Raw genomic sequence first — 16685 nt, 5'->3', positions numbered from 1 at the left:
AGGGAGAGATGGAGATTCAGCACACTCTCAGCCTCATAGTTTTGGGCTTGCCATGCACAAAGCCTTGCACTGCCTTTTCTGGGTATCTCTAAAGGAGAATGACATGGACTTCAACTGCTCTTCCTTTTGGTCTACATGCAAGAGAACAGCAGGGGAAGGGTAGAGATTGCCTACTGCCTCTGTTCATATTGCCACAGAAGAGGCAGCTAGAACAGTCATCCAACTTCTAGAATGTGGCAGGAGAGGAGGGAGGAGCACCTACACCCAACCTTACTGCAATTGCCTTTGAGGCCAAGCAGAGAGAGAGGAAGGGGAAAGCAACCAAGAGCACCACACTGCTCATGGGGTACAGAAGAGAGACCTATGCTTTTGCTGAAAGGCTTATGACCCAGTCAGGTGACTTTTTGTGGATGGACGAGGGGTGATAGCAGGATATGGTCGTGTGCGGGAGGTGATCCTGGCTGCTTCCCACTGCTTCACAGGACAGTCACAGAGAAGAAGATGGTCCCTATTGTCCTAATTAGGGTAGGGCCATGCAGGGTGGATTCTCTGAATGAGGCATATCTATGGTAGCTCAATAACAGAAGGGATCCGCCTTGCCTTTGAGCTCAGGCACGTCTGGGATGACACAAAGGGCAAGAATGTTCCCCGGTATGACCTTCACTGTGGAATATTTGGAGTGAGCACGGTAACTGTTTCACCCTAGGTGCAGTGTGATGGGGCATAAACCCTGATTTTATGGCATAATACTTAAGTAGGTGCAGATCTTTGTAAGGGTTTATTCTGTGCTTGTGCCACTTCCTTTCTGACTGGTAAATATTCTTAGCTCTTTCTATGTTTTTTCCCCTTTTTCTTCTTCCTGAGGAGGTGAGAGCAGTAAGCTGCAGCCAAATATTTTAGGGATGTAGCTAGATGCTTGTCTTTTCCAAATTGTAAGGGCCAGATACCAGAAAAGGATATTGCTAACTATGTCTATTAGAGGGTGAACCCTCAAGAGGCAGTGTTTCAGTAGTGTATGGTCAATATAAAGAAAGTTGCCTTTGGAAAGGGGCTTAACTCTCATCTCATAGGTCCAGAGATTTAGTTGGAACCATCCCAAGATTTTGATGCAGGAGCCTGCTGTTCAAGTAGTTAAGTTACATCTTTTTGTTCTTCCTTGATACTACGTTTGTGTTATGCAAATGAAAATGGTTAGTGGATGCCAGCTACTTCCTGCGCTTAAAAAGATGGACTCTGCAAGATTGGATTGATATGTAGGGTGACCTTTCCTCCTGTTTTGGCCAGGATAGGCCATTTTTTAAGCCCTATTGCGGCCATCCCGACTTATTTGGCAAAAGTGGGCTTTTGACCTTGCCAATTCGATCAGTTGCAAAGAGCAAACAGGATAAATACCCACCTTTTTCAAAAAAGTGAGGTGCGGAGGAATGTGCAGGCGGACAACCGGCGATGCCAGCCCTCCACGAGGTTGGAGGCAGAGCTTGGGCGGGGAGCATTCAGACCTTGAGTAAGCAGCAACACCAGCCCCAGCCTCATGTGCGGGGCAGGCAGAGCTCAGGTGAGTGGGGACACCAGTTCTGTGAAAGGAGGGGGCTTAGGTGAGCTGCTCAGGCCAGCCCGCATGGGGAAGGGGGCATGTGTGAGCTGTACTGGCCAGCCTCATGCAGGGAGGGGGGCTTGGGTGAGCCCCACATCATGTCCCATTTTCCCTTTAGTAAATATGGTCACCCTATCGCTATAGACAGTTAAAGATATGTCACAATCAAAAAGGACTCCCAGCTTCCTCATCTGCAATTCAGGTGTGATAAATAAGCTGGATCTCAAGAAAAAGAAGGGAGGAGATATTGTAAAAAAAAAAATCAATAAAAGACAAAAAGATTTGAGATTTTCAAATCACTCTAGGGAATTTAAACACATAGGCTAGAAGATGTGTCTAAATTTGCTTGATTGATGTGAAAATCTCAACCTTTGTTTATAGCCATGTTCATTCAACATGGTGAAGTTCTGGTGCATCCAACACAAGCTATCTGCCCAGCATTGAGTAACAGAAGGAATATCAACAGGTAAACAAGGAAATTAAAAAGCTGAACACCATCAACACAGAAATTATAATAAAACCTGAAAGACCTTATCAATGTACAAAATAGCAAAGTAAAAGAACCAGGACTGAGCCATGATGATCACCTGGTAATAAATTATATGAACATATCAGATCAACTTAATCCAGCACAGAAAAGAGATTGACTAGACAGAAAACAAACCAATGAATCCAAAAGACTGGGGAAAGATGGTAAGAGTAGGAAGGCAACTGACTTTAAGACTTTTGCTTTGTGAGTATTCTCAAACCTGCAGCCAACATGGAGCTTCCTGGACACATTAATAGTCTTTAATATAGATTAACGGTTATAAAAATAATATATGTTGTCTACTTCAGAATCATATATTCTAGCAAATAGAACAGAATAGAAGATAATTAGACAGAATTGGAAAGGAGAGGGCAGCATTTTATAGGAACTTCCAGTGAAGTGAAATTAATATTTTTTTTTCTATTTCTTTAAAACTAAATTGATTAGATCTCCAATTATCCAGCCTCCTCCCCTAACTAAGCCTCTTTTCTGTAGCACATTAATGGTCTGTGTTCCAGTTCTGTAGACTCCTTTTATCCACACACATGGTATCACCCAGGTAGTTTAGATAATTGCGATACTACTGTATTTCTGAATCCCCAGTCACCAGACTTGAACTTTGTGCTTCTTACAATAAATTGTGGATTAATGGTATACTATATACAGTCAAGTTTCACATGATCTGTCTAGCGGCCTAATTATGAAATCACAAATCTCAGGCTTATATTTCCATTGTGAAAAGAAAAGGAGTACTTGTGGCACCTTAGAGACTAAGGTGCCACAAGTACTCCTTTTCTTTTTGCGAATACAGACTAACACGGCTGCTACTCTGAAACATTTCCATTGTGCTCCATCATGGCTAAAACATGGCTGTCAAACACAATTTAGCATGAAATGATATTTAAACAAGGGGTCTAGACAATCATCCAGATAATCAAACTATTTCTCTCCATAGCCAAGGGAATTTCAAACAATGGAAAATATAACCTTTCACAATCATTTTCTGTCTAAACATCAGCAGATACTTATGCTTATTGCTCCCTTTAGAACATTGGTTCAGTGCTCCCTTTCTTTTGACTATATTACTTCTTAGCATCCTTTCTTGGTGCCAGATACCTATTGCTTCTCTGAAGGTGGTACTTCTTTTCCTGCTGTGAACAGAAGTATTTTAAACAAACAACCAAACCTCTCTTCTCTTCCCCTTCAAAAGTCCTGGGTCAGAACCTCAGCTGGTGTAAGCTGACATAGCTCCATGGAAGTCAATGGAGCTACCCTGTTCCACAAGAGTTGACTGCCTAGTTCATAGTAAGGGCAGTGCTCCATAGAAGTGACGCCTGCTTTATTTATCCAAAGCTTTTGTGAAGCTAAAATTTGAAATCACACATTCTATTAATGTTTCAGTCCTCTTCTACTATATGTGTCTTTATGTCAGTTAAAGTATGCAAGACCAAACTCAGCTCTCTGTTACACAACCGAAACTCTACCAATCTCATAGAATCAAACTAATGTAACTGTACAACTTTCAACCCTGTATCATAATTAGGGATGGTCAAATTTTGCTGTCAACCAATTTATTTATTTATTCATTTTTGAGAGAGAGAGAGAGAATAATGGGATTTTGACTAAATGAATTTTTTTGGCAGAAAGCAGCTGCTTTCCTTGAAAATTTTCAATTACTTTTCCCCACAAAACCCCAAACCCCAAACATGTCAGTTTGGGTGGGGTGAGGGATAGCTCAGTGGTTTGTGCGTTGGCCTCCTAAACCCAGGGTTGTCAGTTCAATCCTTGAGGGGGCAGTTTAGGGATCTGGGGCAAAAATTGGGGATTGGTCCTGCTTTGAACAGGGGGTTGAACTAGATGACCTTCTGAGGTCCCTTCCAACCTTGATATTCTATTATTCAGTTTTGGGTTTTGCCCAAAATGTTTGGGTTTTTTGTTGGTGGTGGTGTTGTCGTTGCTTCCATGGGAAAGGTTGGACAAAATTTTCCACTGAAAATTTCAAAGAAACAAAAAAATGGTTTTGACAACATTTTCCACAAAAAGTCACATTTTCCAATTAACTAGCCTTACTGCAACATTCTTTTGCGGTTATTCAGTACCTGTTCCAGGTGGCACAATGGTAGAATACAGGCAGTAGCATAACCAGGAGCATCCTAGAAGTGGGTGCCTGACACCTTTATTTTACATAGCAGCAAGTTATTAGCTCATATTTCCTTGCAAGCAGAAACAGACTATGACGGGGGTAGGAGGGAGAGAGGAAGTATCAGTACAAAAAATGCATTTAAACTGGAAAGGAAAAAGTCTTCCGTTAGCACTTTGGCTAACATTCATTCATTTTCCTGTTCTGTTGTTGAAGTATATTTTTTCCACTGGTAACGAGGCATATCTTATTTTACTCTTATACCGTTGTGAATATAGGTGTGTGCTGCCTCCTTGTTCAGACCTGCCCTGCTGACAAATAATTTTAACACCCATTCATTTTCTGCATTTTTATTGTATTTGTGGCAGCCTTTTCTCTGAGCATGCACCCTTTTGCTCTATCTGGGGGAGCACACTTTCATAGCAGCTACCTAGGACAAATTTGGACAATGAAGCTAAAAAAATAGAGGAAAGATACACCACACTAACCACTGTAGGAAGCAACACCAGGAGATTTATGTCCCAGTCATCTTATTTCCCAATGTAGTGTGAAGATCCACCGAAGGAAAACATTTTCAGAAGTACTCACCTGGAAGCTGTTCTGCAAGCCTTTCCTTTTTGCCTCAGGGTAAAACTATTAAGCCTAATTGCTGATAAGAATACATCTTAAAGGTATGCTCCTGGGATCCCCTAACTTCAGATGATGGGTGATTGAAGTTTTGAGATGGAATATACTTTGATGTAAAAAAACCCAACGCTATAGGATTGCAAAGACATCAAATTATCTATAAAAAAGAAAAGAAATACTTGTGGCACCTTAGAGACTAACAAATTTATTTGAGCATAAGCTTTCGTGAGCTACAGCCCACTTCATAAGCTTTTGTGAGCTACAGCCCACTTCATCGGATGAAGTGAGCTGTAGCTCACGAAAGCTTATGCTCAAATAAATTTGTTAGTCTCTAAGGTGCCACAAGTACTCCTTTTCTTTTTTGCGAATACAGACTAACACGGCTGCTACTCTGAAACCAAATCATCTATGCGGCCTTAGGGCTACAGAAGTTTCAGTGAATAGTAATGCAACATTGAAAATGGTCAAACGTGCTGGCATTAATTCCAAAATAGGCTTCTTTGGGTGTAGGGTCTTCAAAATCCCCATGATGAGAATTTATACAACTCAATAAGCTTCCAGTTCTAGCATGTAATCATAACTGTGCTTCTGTTACTTGGATAACATCCATTAATTCTGTTTAACAAACAAAATGACAGTTGCTATGTGCCTCTCAAAGGTAATAATTAAACAAAATTAAGTAGAGCTTGTTCAGCTCTGAAATGCTAGCTCTTCCATAAGTCAGTATAACTGACCATATTTTACTTACAGCTATTAACCAAAGCATTAATTCACTTGGAAACATAGTTTTTTCCTATATAAATCACGACTGAGGGCTTGGCTATACTTGCGAGTTACAGCACAATAAAGGGGCCCCGGGCACACTAGCTCACTACCCGTCCACACTGGCAAGGCACGCAGGGCACTCTGACTCCGTGGCTACAGCGCTGCTGGTACTCCGCCTCGGTGAGTAGAATAATGTTTGCTGTGCCCCCGCTGGAGCGTTGTGAACAAGGTGTTGCTTTACTGCGCTCTGATCAGCCTCCGGAAACATCCCATAATCCCCTTAAGTCAAGTGGCCACTCTTGTCATTGTTGTGAAATTGGCTGCAGAAATGCCCTTTCAAAACTCCATTTTGGAGAAGCCGGCTGCTTATCAGCTCTGAGAAAAAGCAAACATTTATTGTTTGCTTTGAGTGAGTGAGAGAACGGTGGGGGGTGGGGGTATGGGAGAGTCTGAACTTACAAGATAGCATGCTGACACCCTCTCTCAGCTCCCCAAAAAAACCCACTCTCTCTCCCCCCCACATACACACAACACACTCCCTGTCACACTCCACGCCACCACCACCCCCATTTGAAAAGCATGTTGCAGTCACTTGCATGCTGGGATAGCTGCCCATAATGCACCGCTCCCAATGCCGCTGCAAATGCCGCAAATGTGGCCACGCCAGTGCGCTATCAGCTGTCAGCGTGGACAGACTGCAACGCTTTTCCTACTGCGGGTTTAATTCACAGCGCTCTACATCTGCAATTGTAGCCATGCCCTGAGATGTTCAAAGTAGTCTAACTCTAGAGGATTTAAATGCATATCTGCCACTGTGAAACTAATGGAAACATAGGTAAATCCCCTAGACTGCTTTGAAAACTTCAACCCAAATACGTAGATATTTAAAATAATCTTCTGTCCCTATCTGGTATGAATTTTACTTCCAAGTGTATATTACTCTCCAATTTAATGGCAATTTGCTGACTGCCTGATTTATAGAAGAACCAGAATATTCACTTGTATTAATTGCACCCATCCAAAACACTTACAAGCAAAATATCACATTTCTTTTTTAGAAAGAGAGCCTAGAGGATTCCATCTGTTTTAAGGAAAGTAGTTTGTTTTGCTTCCCTCAAAGTTCATGGCAAACTAATTCACTAGCATCTAGGCAAATTTTTAAACAGAATAAGTGTCATTTGGGTACAACAGTCTTAAAATTCCCTGAAATTCTCAATAATCCCCAAACAGCCTCTGTAACACCTTTCACAATAATTGCTAAGGGCAATGGGACAATCCATGTACTTAAAGTTTACTTAAATGCACATGCTTAAATGTTTTACTGGATCAGGGCTGAAGGGCAAAACCAAGTAAAATCAGCAGACTCTGGTGCAGGGGGATTCCTCAGGACTGGAGTAGTTGGAAGGAATTTGTAGTGCCCATGGAAGTCAAAGGGAATTCTAAGTCACTCAATATCTTTGAAAATAAGGGCTTAAATATGGATTTAGAAGTACTTACTCAACTTTAAGCACCCACGTTTGAAAATTTGGGCTATAAATTTTTCTTGTGGAAAAATACCACAAATCATGTAATATATCCTAGGACAACAGTATAACTGGGTTCAAAAAAAAATTAAGTTCGTGGAGAATAGGTCCATCAATGGATATTAACAAACATGGTCAGGGAAGCAACCCCTTGCTTTGGGTTTCCATAAGTATCTGACTACCAAAAGGAGGGACTGGATGATAGGGGATGGATAGCTCAATAATTTCTCCGTTTTATTCGTTTCCTTTGGAGCATCTGGCACCAGCCACTGTTGAAAGACAGAATATGAGGCTAAACGGTCCATTGGTCTGACCCAGTCTGGCTATTCTTATGGCCCCGAGCCTGAATTTATGTCTTCACTATGAAGACTGGTGGTATAATAGTTATCTTTTAATGTACAGTATATCTTTAAAGCACAGATTTTGGTTTTAATATGCTTTCAGAATAAGTAGAGCAATTTGAGTTTGCTTTCAGAAAACTTGAACTTCAAAAACAACAGAAAGTAAACCATTTGTGCAACTATGCATTAACAATGACTACATGTGTTACACACCATGACCTCTTTTCTTTTTTTAACAACCACAATATCCTCTGTTAGCATTTGATTTTATTTCCTTACTTTACTACTAAGTTGCTTCCAAGAAACTGTAGAATCAAGAAAAGGAAAAGATATAATATGTCATATAGTCCATCCTCTTGTCAATGCAGGCTTGTTTTCTCATGTATTCATAGTGCTTATAACTCAAATGGACAGAATGACAGATGGTCTGGGACTTCCACCATTTCTGCTAGGAGACTCTTCTGTGACCTAACAGATCTCACCATTAGGCCTTTGACTTACCGTTCAGCCTAAATTTCTCTTTTCTTTATGTCATTGCTCCTAATTTTGTATCTTTGTGCAAACCCTAAACTAACTCTCCCCCACTTGGCATTTACACCTTTCTAGTAGTTGTTGAGGGTTCTGAGGTCATTTAGACAAACCATACAAATTTAGCTCTTCATTATCAGTTACCATGAATGCCAATAGCCCACTATCAATGTCCAGTGTTGTAATCTCAAAGCCAATTTTAACTTGATTGCTCAAAATCACTGAATGCTTGGGGGAGAGGGGTAGATATTTTGTTTACTTTCTAAATTCCTTCCAACAACAATTTCAATGCTTCCTTCATTTAATCAACACCATTCCACATCCCCCCACTTATGAACGCCCTCTAGGAGAAAAACATTCTCAGCATATTCACTGTTTGTACTTTGTTTGCTGATTAAACTTGTATACGTTTCCAAAATGCAGTTGGTTGTAACATATGAGATGTGGATTTTTGCATTACAGTCTAAAAAAAGTGATTATTCTAAAACTGATTAAAGTGTGCTTCAAACAATATCACTCCCCTCCAATATTCCTGACCTGCAGCATGAAGCAGCAGTGCCCTACCTTTCAATCCATTAACAATATTTAGACGGGCAGGACAATGAACCTCCCTCATTGCTGCTGTAACACCGACTAACACTCCCTCAAGAGAAGATATTGTTATGGGAAACAAAGGGAGAAAAAGACTTTTGCTTCTAGTGAATTCCTTGGGAATATACTGTAGGCTGACACTGTCACTCTAACCCATCAAATGCAGAAAGGGGTTATCCCAGAAACCTTCAGGAGACAAAACAGACAGAAAACAAAAGCTGTTTAATTATACTAAAAAAAAAAAAAAAGTAAGCAAAAGAATCCTAAACAGCTGTGGGGACACACCATAACAATTACAATATCTCCAGGACAAAACAACCTTATAACCTCAGCTACACAAGAACATTGAGAAGCCCAGAGGGAGTAGGAGTTTGTAATCAGTGTCCTCAGACAGTGTATATTAAGCCATGTTGATCTCTGGTCTTTGTACAAGGATTGGGCCATATCATGCCACCACTGTGGGTGAGAAGATAGGTCTTCTTTCGTGTCCTTACAGCCCATAAACTCTGCCCAAAATTACCAGTAGAAGAGCCAAATATGGTAGTGAGTTTTGTTGGCTGCGAATAACTTTCACACAAGAACAGCTGTTTTCCACCAAAATATATTTCACGAACAGGCTTGCATGTGTACCTGAGCTTAATGGCCTATTGCATGAAGCATTTGATTTAGTAACTTCAGTAAAACTGGTTTCAGAGTAGCAGCCGTGTTAGTCTGTATTCGCAAAAAGAAAAGGAGTACTTGTGGCACCTTAGAGACTAACAAATTTATTAGAGCATAAGCTTTTGTGAGCTACAGCTCACTTCATCGGATGCATCAGTAAAACTGTGGATGACCAGAGAGACCCCAAGTATTTATCTTATCATAAACTTTATACACATTTTTATTTTAAGCTGTATTTTCTCCTCCACCTATTTGTCTCACTCTCTCTCCACTCCTTCACTGTGCCTGGAGGGGATAAGGCGTGCACCTGACACAGCAGATTCCCCATGAGCTGCTCATGGACCAGACATTGTCTTTCCTGCCTGACCTCATTTTTAATGATGTAGCCAGTTTCTGCTGGCTAAGAGAGTGAATGATGGAATTTGGACTTTGAAGGTAATTGTCCTGCATGTCAGGGACCTGTATTTGTGATGAGTCACTTGGACGTAAAAAGTCTACTTTTTAAACACTCTACCAGAGTGCCTTATTGCAGCTTTGATTTATATTCTTCATTAATCTTTTCCATTTTGCATAAAGGACATTGGCCTTGTTATGGGTAAAATTCACCCAAGAGCAGAGAGCCTCTGTGAAATTTGAAGATATTCTTTCCCATATCTGCAAAGCCAACAGAAGAAATGGTGATAAGATAGCATTTTCAAAAGCACCTAAGTACTTAGGAGCACAAGTCAATACGTCATGCGTTCCTAAGTCTTAGGCACTTTTGAAAATATCACCCCATATATCATATTTGTCATTAAAGTCAACAGATAGGACTGTACCCACACACAGTGGGTATAACTCAAGTCAGCTGGTGCCATTGTTACAATGTCACTTTTCAGACTAGAACAGCACCTTAAATAAGATATGTAAAAATAGAGGCAGACAATGAAGGCATATGGAGACACCCGAGAACGGCGTCTTATGGAAACGCATTAAAACAAAAAGCAAGCAAGCTACTTAGTTCTCAGAAAAAAACCTTATGAATAAACTGATAAAATTCTCCAACTTCCTTTTTTCTAGAATGGAAGACAATTTCCTCTAAATAATTACTGCCTGGACATACTTGCTTGTCGGTATTTTCCATAATTTAATTTAACCTGGCTATAAATATTATTGTTCATAGTAAGAACCTTTACCAGTGTCTTCTTGGAAAATGCTCGTTCATCAAAATAAGGTCTGCAATTCCACTGGGTCCATGTTAAGTCTTTGAAATTGCTACTATTTTTTTTTGTTACTGGAGTTGCTCAACTGAAAACACTATTTGTAAAGTTCCATGTCCCTTCCTAGAAACTCAGAACATATACCATACAGAGCATTCCAGGCTCAAAGTGCAGTGGAGCAGAATGGAAAATGGGAGAAAGCCATTTCCTTACATGAGTTGTTAAGGGACATAAAAATCAGCAGGCATCATTAAGCACCAATCAGCATTTAGCCTTATTGGGGTCTCAACAGTAGAGGAATGTTTCAATTATTTTCTACCATTGCATATCAAAAGGGTTAGATGCTTAGTCAAAGGTTATTTGAACCTCCTGACTCTGCACACATGGGCTGAAAAACTCACAAGAAAATGCTCACAAGATTTCTGGCACTTCTGCTTACAGTCAGGAACCTGAAACATCACAAAAATAGCCTCCCTGAGTTTCAATGCTTCAGCTTCACCCTGTGATTGAAAACCAGAATTCAGAAATAGGATGTGCATATTTCTCCAACAGTTGGAGAAATAGGCCAAGTTTTGAGAAAAAGATATGGAATGCTTTTATCTCTCAGCCCAGCCTCATTGACCCATCCCTAACCACCTACATAAGAACATAAGAATGGCCACAGTGGATCAGATCAACGGTCCATCTAGCCTGTATCCTGTCTTTCATTAGGGGCCAGTGCCAGTGCCAGATGCTTCAAATGCTTAAAACAGAAACTGAAGTTAGGACAGAAATCAGTGGCTTTGTTACTCATCGGAGCACCTCCCTGAGAACACCAGTGCTGAGATCTGTACTGACTGCCCATTAGTGGAGTTTAACGTGTTGGTTATCACCTATACATGGCCTACCCCAGAGATCATCTCTCTTCCCAGCCAGATTGCCACAGCTGTAGTCAGCAGAGGTGTTTGAGCTGGATTTCCCCTTCATCAAAAAGAGGGGAGTGGCTGGCAGGCCATTATCTGTGAGGATTCAGATTCTGAAACTTCTTCCCCCCACCCCACCCTTTCCACAGTCTCAAGGAGACCAGATTGGGGGCCTTCCGAGCAAACTTCAAAAGACAGGGGTTTTGGAGAGGACTTCCCCACGAAGCGAGAGAGCGATGAAAAGGAACAGGCTGGCAGAGTTCTTTTTGAAGATTTTAATGCTGCTAAATGACTAAAAGGCTAAAGTCAGTTCGATAAAAACAAAAATCAGCAAATATGAGACAACTGTCATGCCAATATTACTGTATGTGTCAGAGAGCTGAGGTAGAGGAAAGCTGATGAATGAAAGATCTGACTGAATAAATGAACTCGCTGAGAGGAATACTGAGAGTCTCAGGACTGCATAAAATAAAAAAATGAACATACAAGAAAATGGCTCTGGCAAGAAATAACACTGTTACAGATGATTAAAGAAAAATGACTGAGATGGATTGGTCACATGTCAAGAATGACAAGACCCAGGAAGGATACCATACATGGCAATACATACCAGAGTACAAGAAACTAGAAATAGAGGAAGACCAAGGATGCGTAGGATAGATGCAGTGAAGAACATTAAAAGATGAACAAAGTCACAAAGCTGGAACAAGATAAAATATGGTGGAGGCTGAATCAAGTCTTTCATTGTCACTGTCAATAAGAAGAATGCCACTCAAGTTTTGCTGTAATATTAGTAGTTATAGAGTACCTACAGCATTGTATAGGCATATTTTTATTATTCAAAGAAATAAACAAATTTAGCATGACAGAAAATCCAATACTTTTAAAAAGTGTTTTGTTGCTGCTGTTTTACAGGATACCTGATAATATTTTACTGTAACTGCAAACACTTGCCATAGCATTTTTGTGGTTTACAGGTACTTTTTTGGCAGTGAATAATCAGTTTGGTATCATTTTAAAGTTGCATTATGAAACATCAAATACTTAACAAGCACTAACAATGTTATAAAGATACTGTCTGTGCATATCTGGTGAGAGTTTGCTGCTGTCTCAAAACTATTTAGGATGGTGTGCCAAGCTATCTGGTGACCTGATATGACTCAGGCCAATTAACTCAAAATCTCAGCTTTTACAAATACAATTTTTAAGATCAAGAGAGAAAATAAGAGAAAATTAATATATCAAGTTGATAAATATTATGGAGGTAGCAATAACACCTCTACAGTTAAGGTGGTGTTGAGTTTTGCACTCGAAGCAGGGATTCCATCCTCTGTTATGTATGAAAAAAATCCATCATATCCTCCCCAAAATCCCAGCGTTTACTCTTTGAATAATTTAAATGTTCTCAGAGTTTGCAAATGTGTTAGTTTAGTCATTACAATTAATTACAAATGGGTCCTTTAAGAAACTTAGTGCCCAAAGTCAGACCTTTTTCTGCCTCTAATGATCTCAGTAACAGAATAACAGTTTCTTCAAGGTTCCCTCATAGTTAAACTCTCTGAAATCTTGTAGGTAGGCTACACTAATTTTTTTTAAAGAATTAATGGTAATTCTTTCCAATTATGCTTCATAACTGAATTTTTTTTGCATTAGAGTCTGTAGGATACAATAGTTTGCTACAAAAAATTCCACAAAAAATTTGCCTCTTTCAAAATGGCTGCTATCTACATCATTCTCAATGAGACGGAAGTCACATCTGCCTTCATGTGGTAGCCATTTTGAACCTGTCTGTCTCTGTTTCATTGCTCTCAGTGTGAATGAGTGTCTTTGCTTCCTCATACATAATCACTGCAATCAAAGGTCTGAATGCAGTACACATAGGCATACCCAAACTAGCTTTGATCTTGCTAACATGAACAACAATAGCAGTGAAGCCATACAGATCTGTAGCTAAACTTGTCCCTTCCTTTTATTTCCTGTTCCTAATTAGCCGTAGCTGGAGGGCTCCTTGGCAAGTTTCTGCAGTGTAGGACTGAATCAAGTGAGCTCACTCAACCTCCTCCTGTCACAGCAAGGAGTGGAACACAAATATTCTATCATATGACAGATCCACTAGCTCTGCCCTCATTTCTCTGGCTTTCCTACACAAACCTCATTCTTCAAGGATGCTGAGAGAAACCCAACAGTACTGTGCCTCCCAAATCTCTCCTCAACCCTTTGTGGTGTGTCTGGAGTTCTCACTGGCTGTAGAAAATAGAAAAGGTTTCCCCTTCAAAAGCTATGGAAGCAGGGCCATCCCTAGACATTGTGGTGCCCCGGGGGGAGGGCATCCCCATGCCTCTGTGGGGGGAGGGGGGCTGTGTCCAAGGTCTCTGGGGGGCAGGAGCAGGCTTGGGGGTAGGGGGGAACCACCCAACAGCACAAGGCGGTGGAATGGAGCGGAGCGGGTTGCGGCCAGGTTGCTCCACTTTCTGTCGCCCAGTGATTGCAGCGCAGGACAACCCCGCACTCAGGGGGCAGCGGGAAGTGGAGCAACCCAGCCCCAATCCACTATGCTCTGCTCCCCTGGCTCCCAGCGTTGAGACTTGGGGGACAGGGGGTAACCAGCGGAGCAGGGCGGGCTGAGGCTGGATCGCTCCACTTCCCACCACCTGGTGAGTGCAGGGTGCACCTGAACCCTGCTGCAGGGTGGGGAGTGGCGGGGGCAGCTGAGCCGGCCAGGGGATCGGGCTGGCCACTGGAGCAGCACGCAGCTGCTTAGGGCACCAGGAAATTTGGGCAATTTGGTGCCCAAAATTTTGTGGTGCCCTACCCAGCTGCGTAGTTTGCGTATGGGTAAGGATGGCCCTGCATGGAAGTATACACTGGTGTCAGTCTTCACCCCTTGTTTCTGTTAGTTATCTCTCTCCTATATAGCTTGCTCTTTTTTAAAAAGCACCATTTAGTGCTAGACATGACATTGTAATACACTGAGACCACCCCAAAATACCCCTGTACTCCAGGCTTGACATTGTTGTATCAGAATTTCTAGGAGGTACAACACTGTACTATGAGCAAGGTCCTCAGCTCATGTAAATTGGCATAGCTCCACTAATATCAGAGCTGGAGCAATTTACACTCTCTGAGGATCTGGCCCAAGGTGTTTACTTCAATCTACAGCTAACATTCATTAAACTCACTTACGCGTAGAATTCTCCAACAGTCAAATACACGCAGCTCTGATCATTTCTCGTATGTTAATGTGTAACTCATGGAATTTAATGGCAGTCTTAAGCAGCTAATGTCTTACGCAGTAACAGTAGAAATCTCTGTAACAGCCTTTTATTAACGGACATATATGTTCCCAAATGTCAGTTCATGTCGTCAACCCGCCTGCCTCTTCCGTACGTGCAGCGCTTCATTAATTATTATTGACAGTGTCATAGTGCCCGGAGGCCTCAGGCAGGAACAAGATCTCTAGCACAGCATGCTGTACAAGCACAGGGTGAAAAACCATTCCTGCGCTGAACAGCTTACCCTCTAAAAAGACAAGAGAAGGGGTGAAGTTTCCAAGCATGAAGGTCAGGGCAAAGATGGGAGCGAGTCATGGTCTGGTTAGTTTCACTTCTCTTTTATTTATCAATTTCTTTTTTCTATTATGGGACCAGGAATGGAATGAGGGGGAATGGCAGGAAGTAGGAGTAAAGAGGAGGAAGGGACTGGGAGGAAGTATGATTAAGAGAGACATTAAGGAAGGAAGAAAAGGGAAGATGGGGAAAGGAAAGAAGGGGGAGAGTGAGGCTGGCTATGGAAGGACTGAAGCGGGAGGTAAACAAAGGAGGGAGAGTAGACTAAACGGTAGGGAGAAAGAAGCCAGGAGTACAGGCAATGAGAAAGAGCAAACAAACAACCAATCAACAGACAAAAATAGTCCAGCTTTCAAATTGTGAAATTCAAATTGTCTAACGTGTCTAATGGCTGTGAAGGGTTGTGTGTGTTTGAGGGGAAGATGGCAAAGGCCTCTCTGTGTCATGGAAGATGATGATTGGAACACATTGGTTCACTTGAGATATTTGTGTGCTAAAATTACAGTGGTTTTGGGAACCCTTACCCTTGATATCTGCTGCCTCTCCCCTTTAAATATCATTATTCACCTACTCTTTTTCTTACCCCATTCACTTTATTTTTGCATCTATTTCATCCCTCTTCTTGTCTGGTTTTGCCTCTTTCTTTTCTCTTCCCCTTTCTTTGTTTCTCCCAATTTCCATTCCATACTTCTCTCCCTCCCCCCAACCCCCTCTTTCACTCATTCTTTCCAGCATAACAGAACAGCCTGGTCTTTTTATTAAAGAAGTTTCTTCTTCCATGAGCATCCAATATGCAAATTCAGACTTAAATAGGAGAGATGGAAAGTGAAGGCCTTTGCCAGACAAGTTAGCAATAATTTTCCAAGTAGTGGCAGAGTCAGAAGCCCCAAATTTCTAAGGAGCCTGCCCCATCACTGAAGATCAGCATGAGTCTCCTTCAACCCGCACTCAGAAGGATTGCATCACATCTGCTTCCTCTGAATGCTAAGTTTTCAGGACCGAGTTCATCTCTGTGCCAAAGCTGAGCTTGATTTGACCAGTATTCCCTCTAATTTTTCCCACCCATGTGCAGAATTAATTTTGTTATGTGCATCAATGTGGAGGTGGTGTGTGGCATATAACAAAATTCATGTGGCAGGGGTGGGGATGAGGGGTTCGGAATGTGGGAGGGAGCTCAGATCTGGGGCAGAGGGTTTGGGTGCAGGGGGAAAAGGGCTCTGGCTGAGGGTGCGGACTCTGGGATGATGATGTGGGAGGGAGCTCAGGACTCAGGCTGAGGGTTGGAGTGCAGGGCGTCTGGGCTCTGGGGTGGGGCTGTAGGTGAGGAGTTTGGGGTGTGGGAGGGAGCTCAGGGCTAGGGCAGAGGGTTAGGGTATGTGGGGCATGAGGGCTCTGACTGGGATCAGGGATGAGGGGAATGGGGTGCTGGAGGGGGCTCAGGGCGGGGAATGAGGGTTGGAGTGCAGGGGGTATGGACTCTGGTGTGGGGCAAGGGATGAGGGATTTGGGGGTGCAGGCTGCCCTGGGGCTACGGCAGTGAGAGAGGACTCCTCCCAGCTTTCTCTCCCCCCAAGCAGCACCTGGGCTGGGGGGAGGGCCGCCTCTCCCTGCTCACAACAGTTCTGGCTGGCCTAGGCTGGGCCAAGCGAGGGGCTCCTCTCCCTGACAGCTCCGGAAGGGCTGGGCTGGGTCAGGTCGGGGGACCTATGTGGTCACGCAG

The sequence above is a fragment of the Dermochelys coriacea genome, chromosome 8 (assembly GCF_009764565.3).
Source record: "Dermochelys coriacea isolate rDerCor1 chromosome 8, rDerCor1.pri.v4, whole genome shotgun sequence".
Taxonomy (NCBI): Eukaryota; Metazoa; Chordata; order Testudines; family Dermochelyidae; genus Dermochelys; species Dermochelys coriacea.
Note: the sequence above shows the minus strand (reverse complement) of the source record.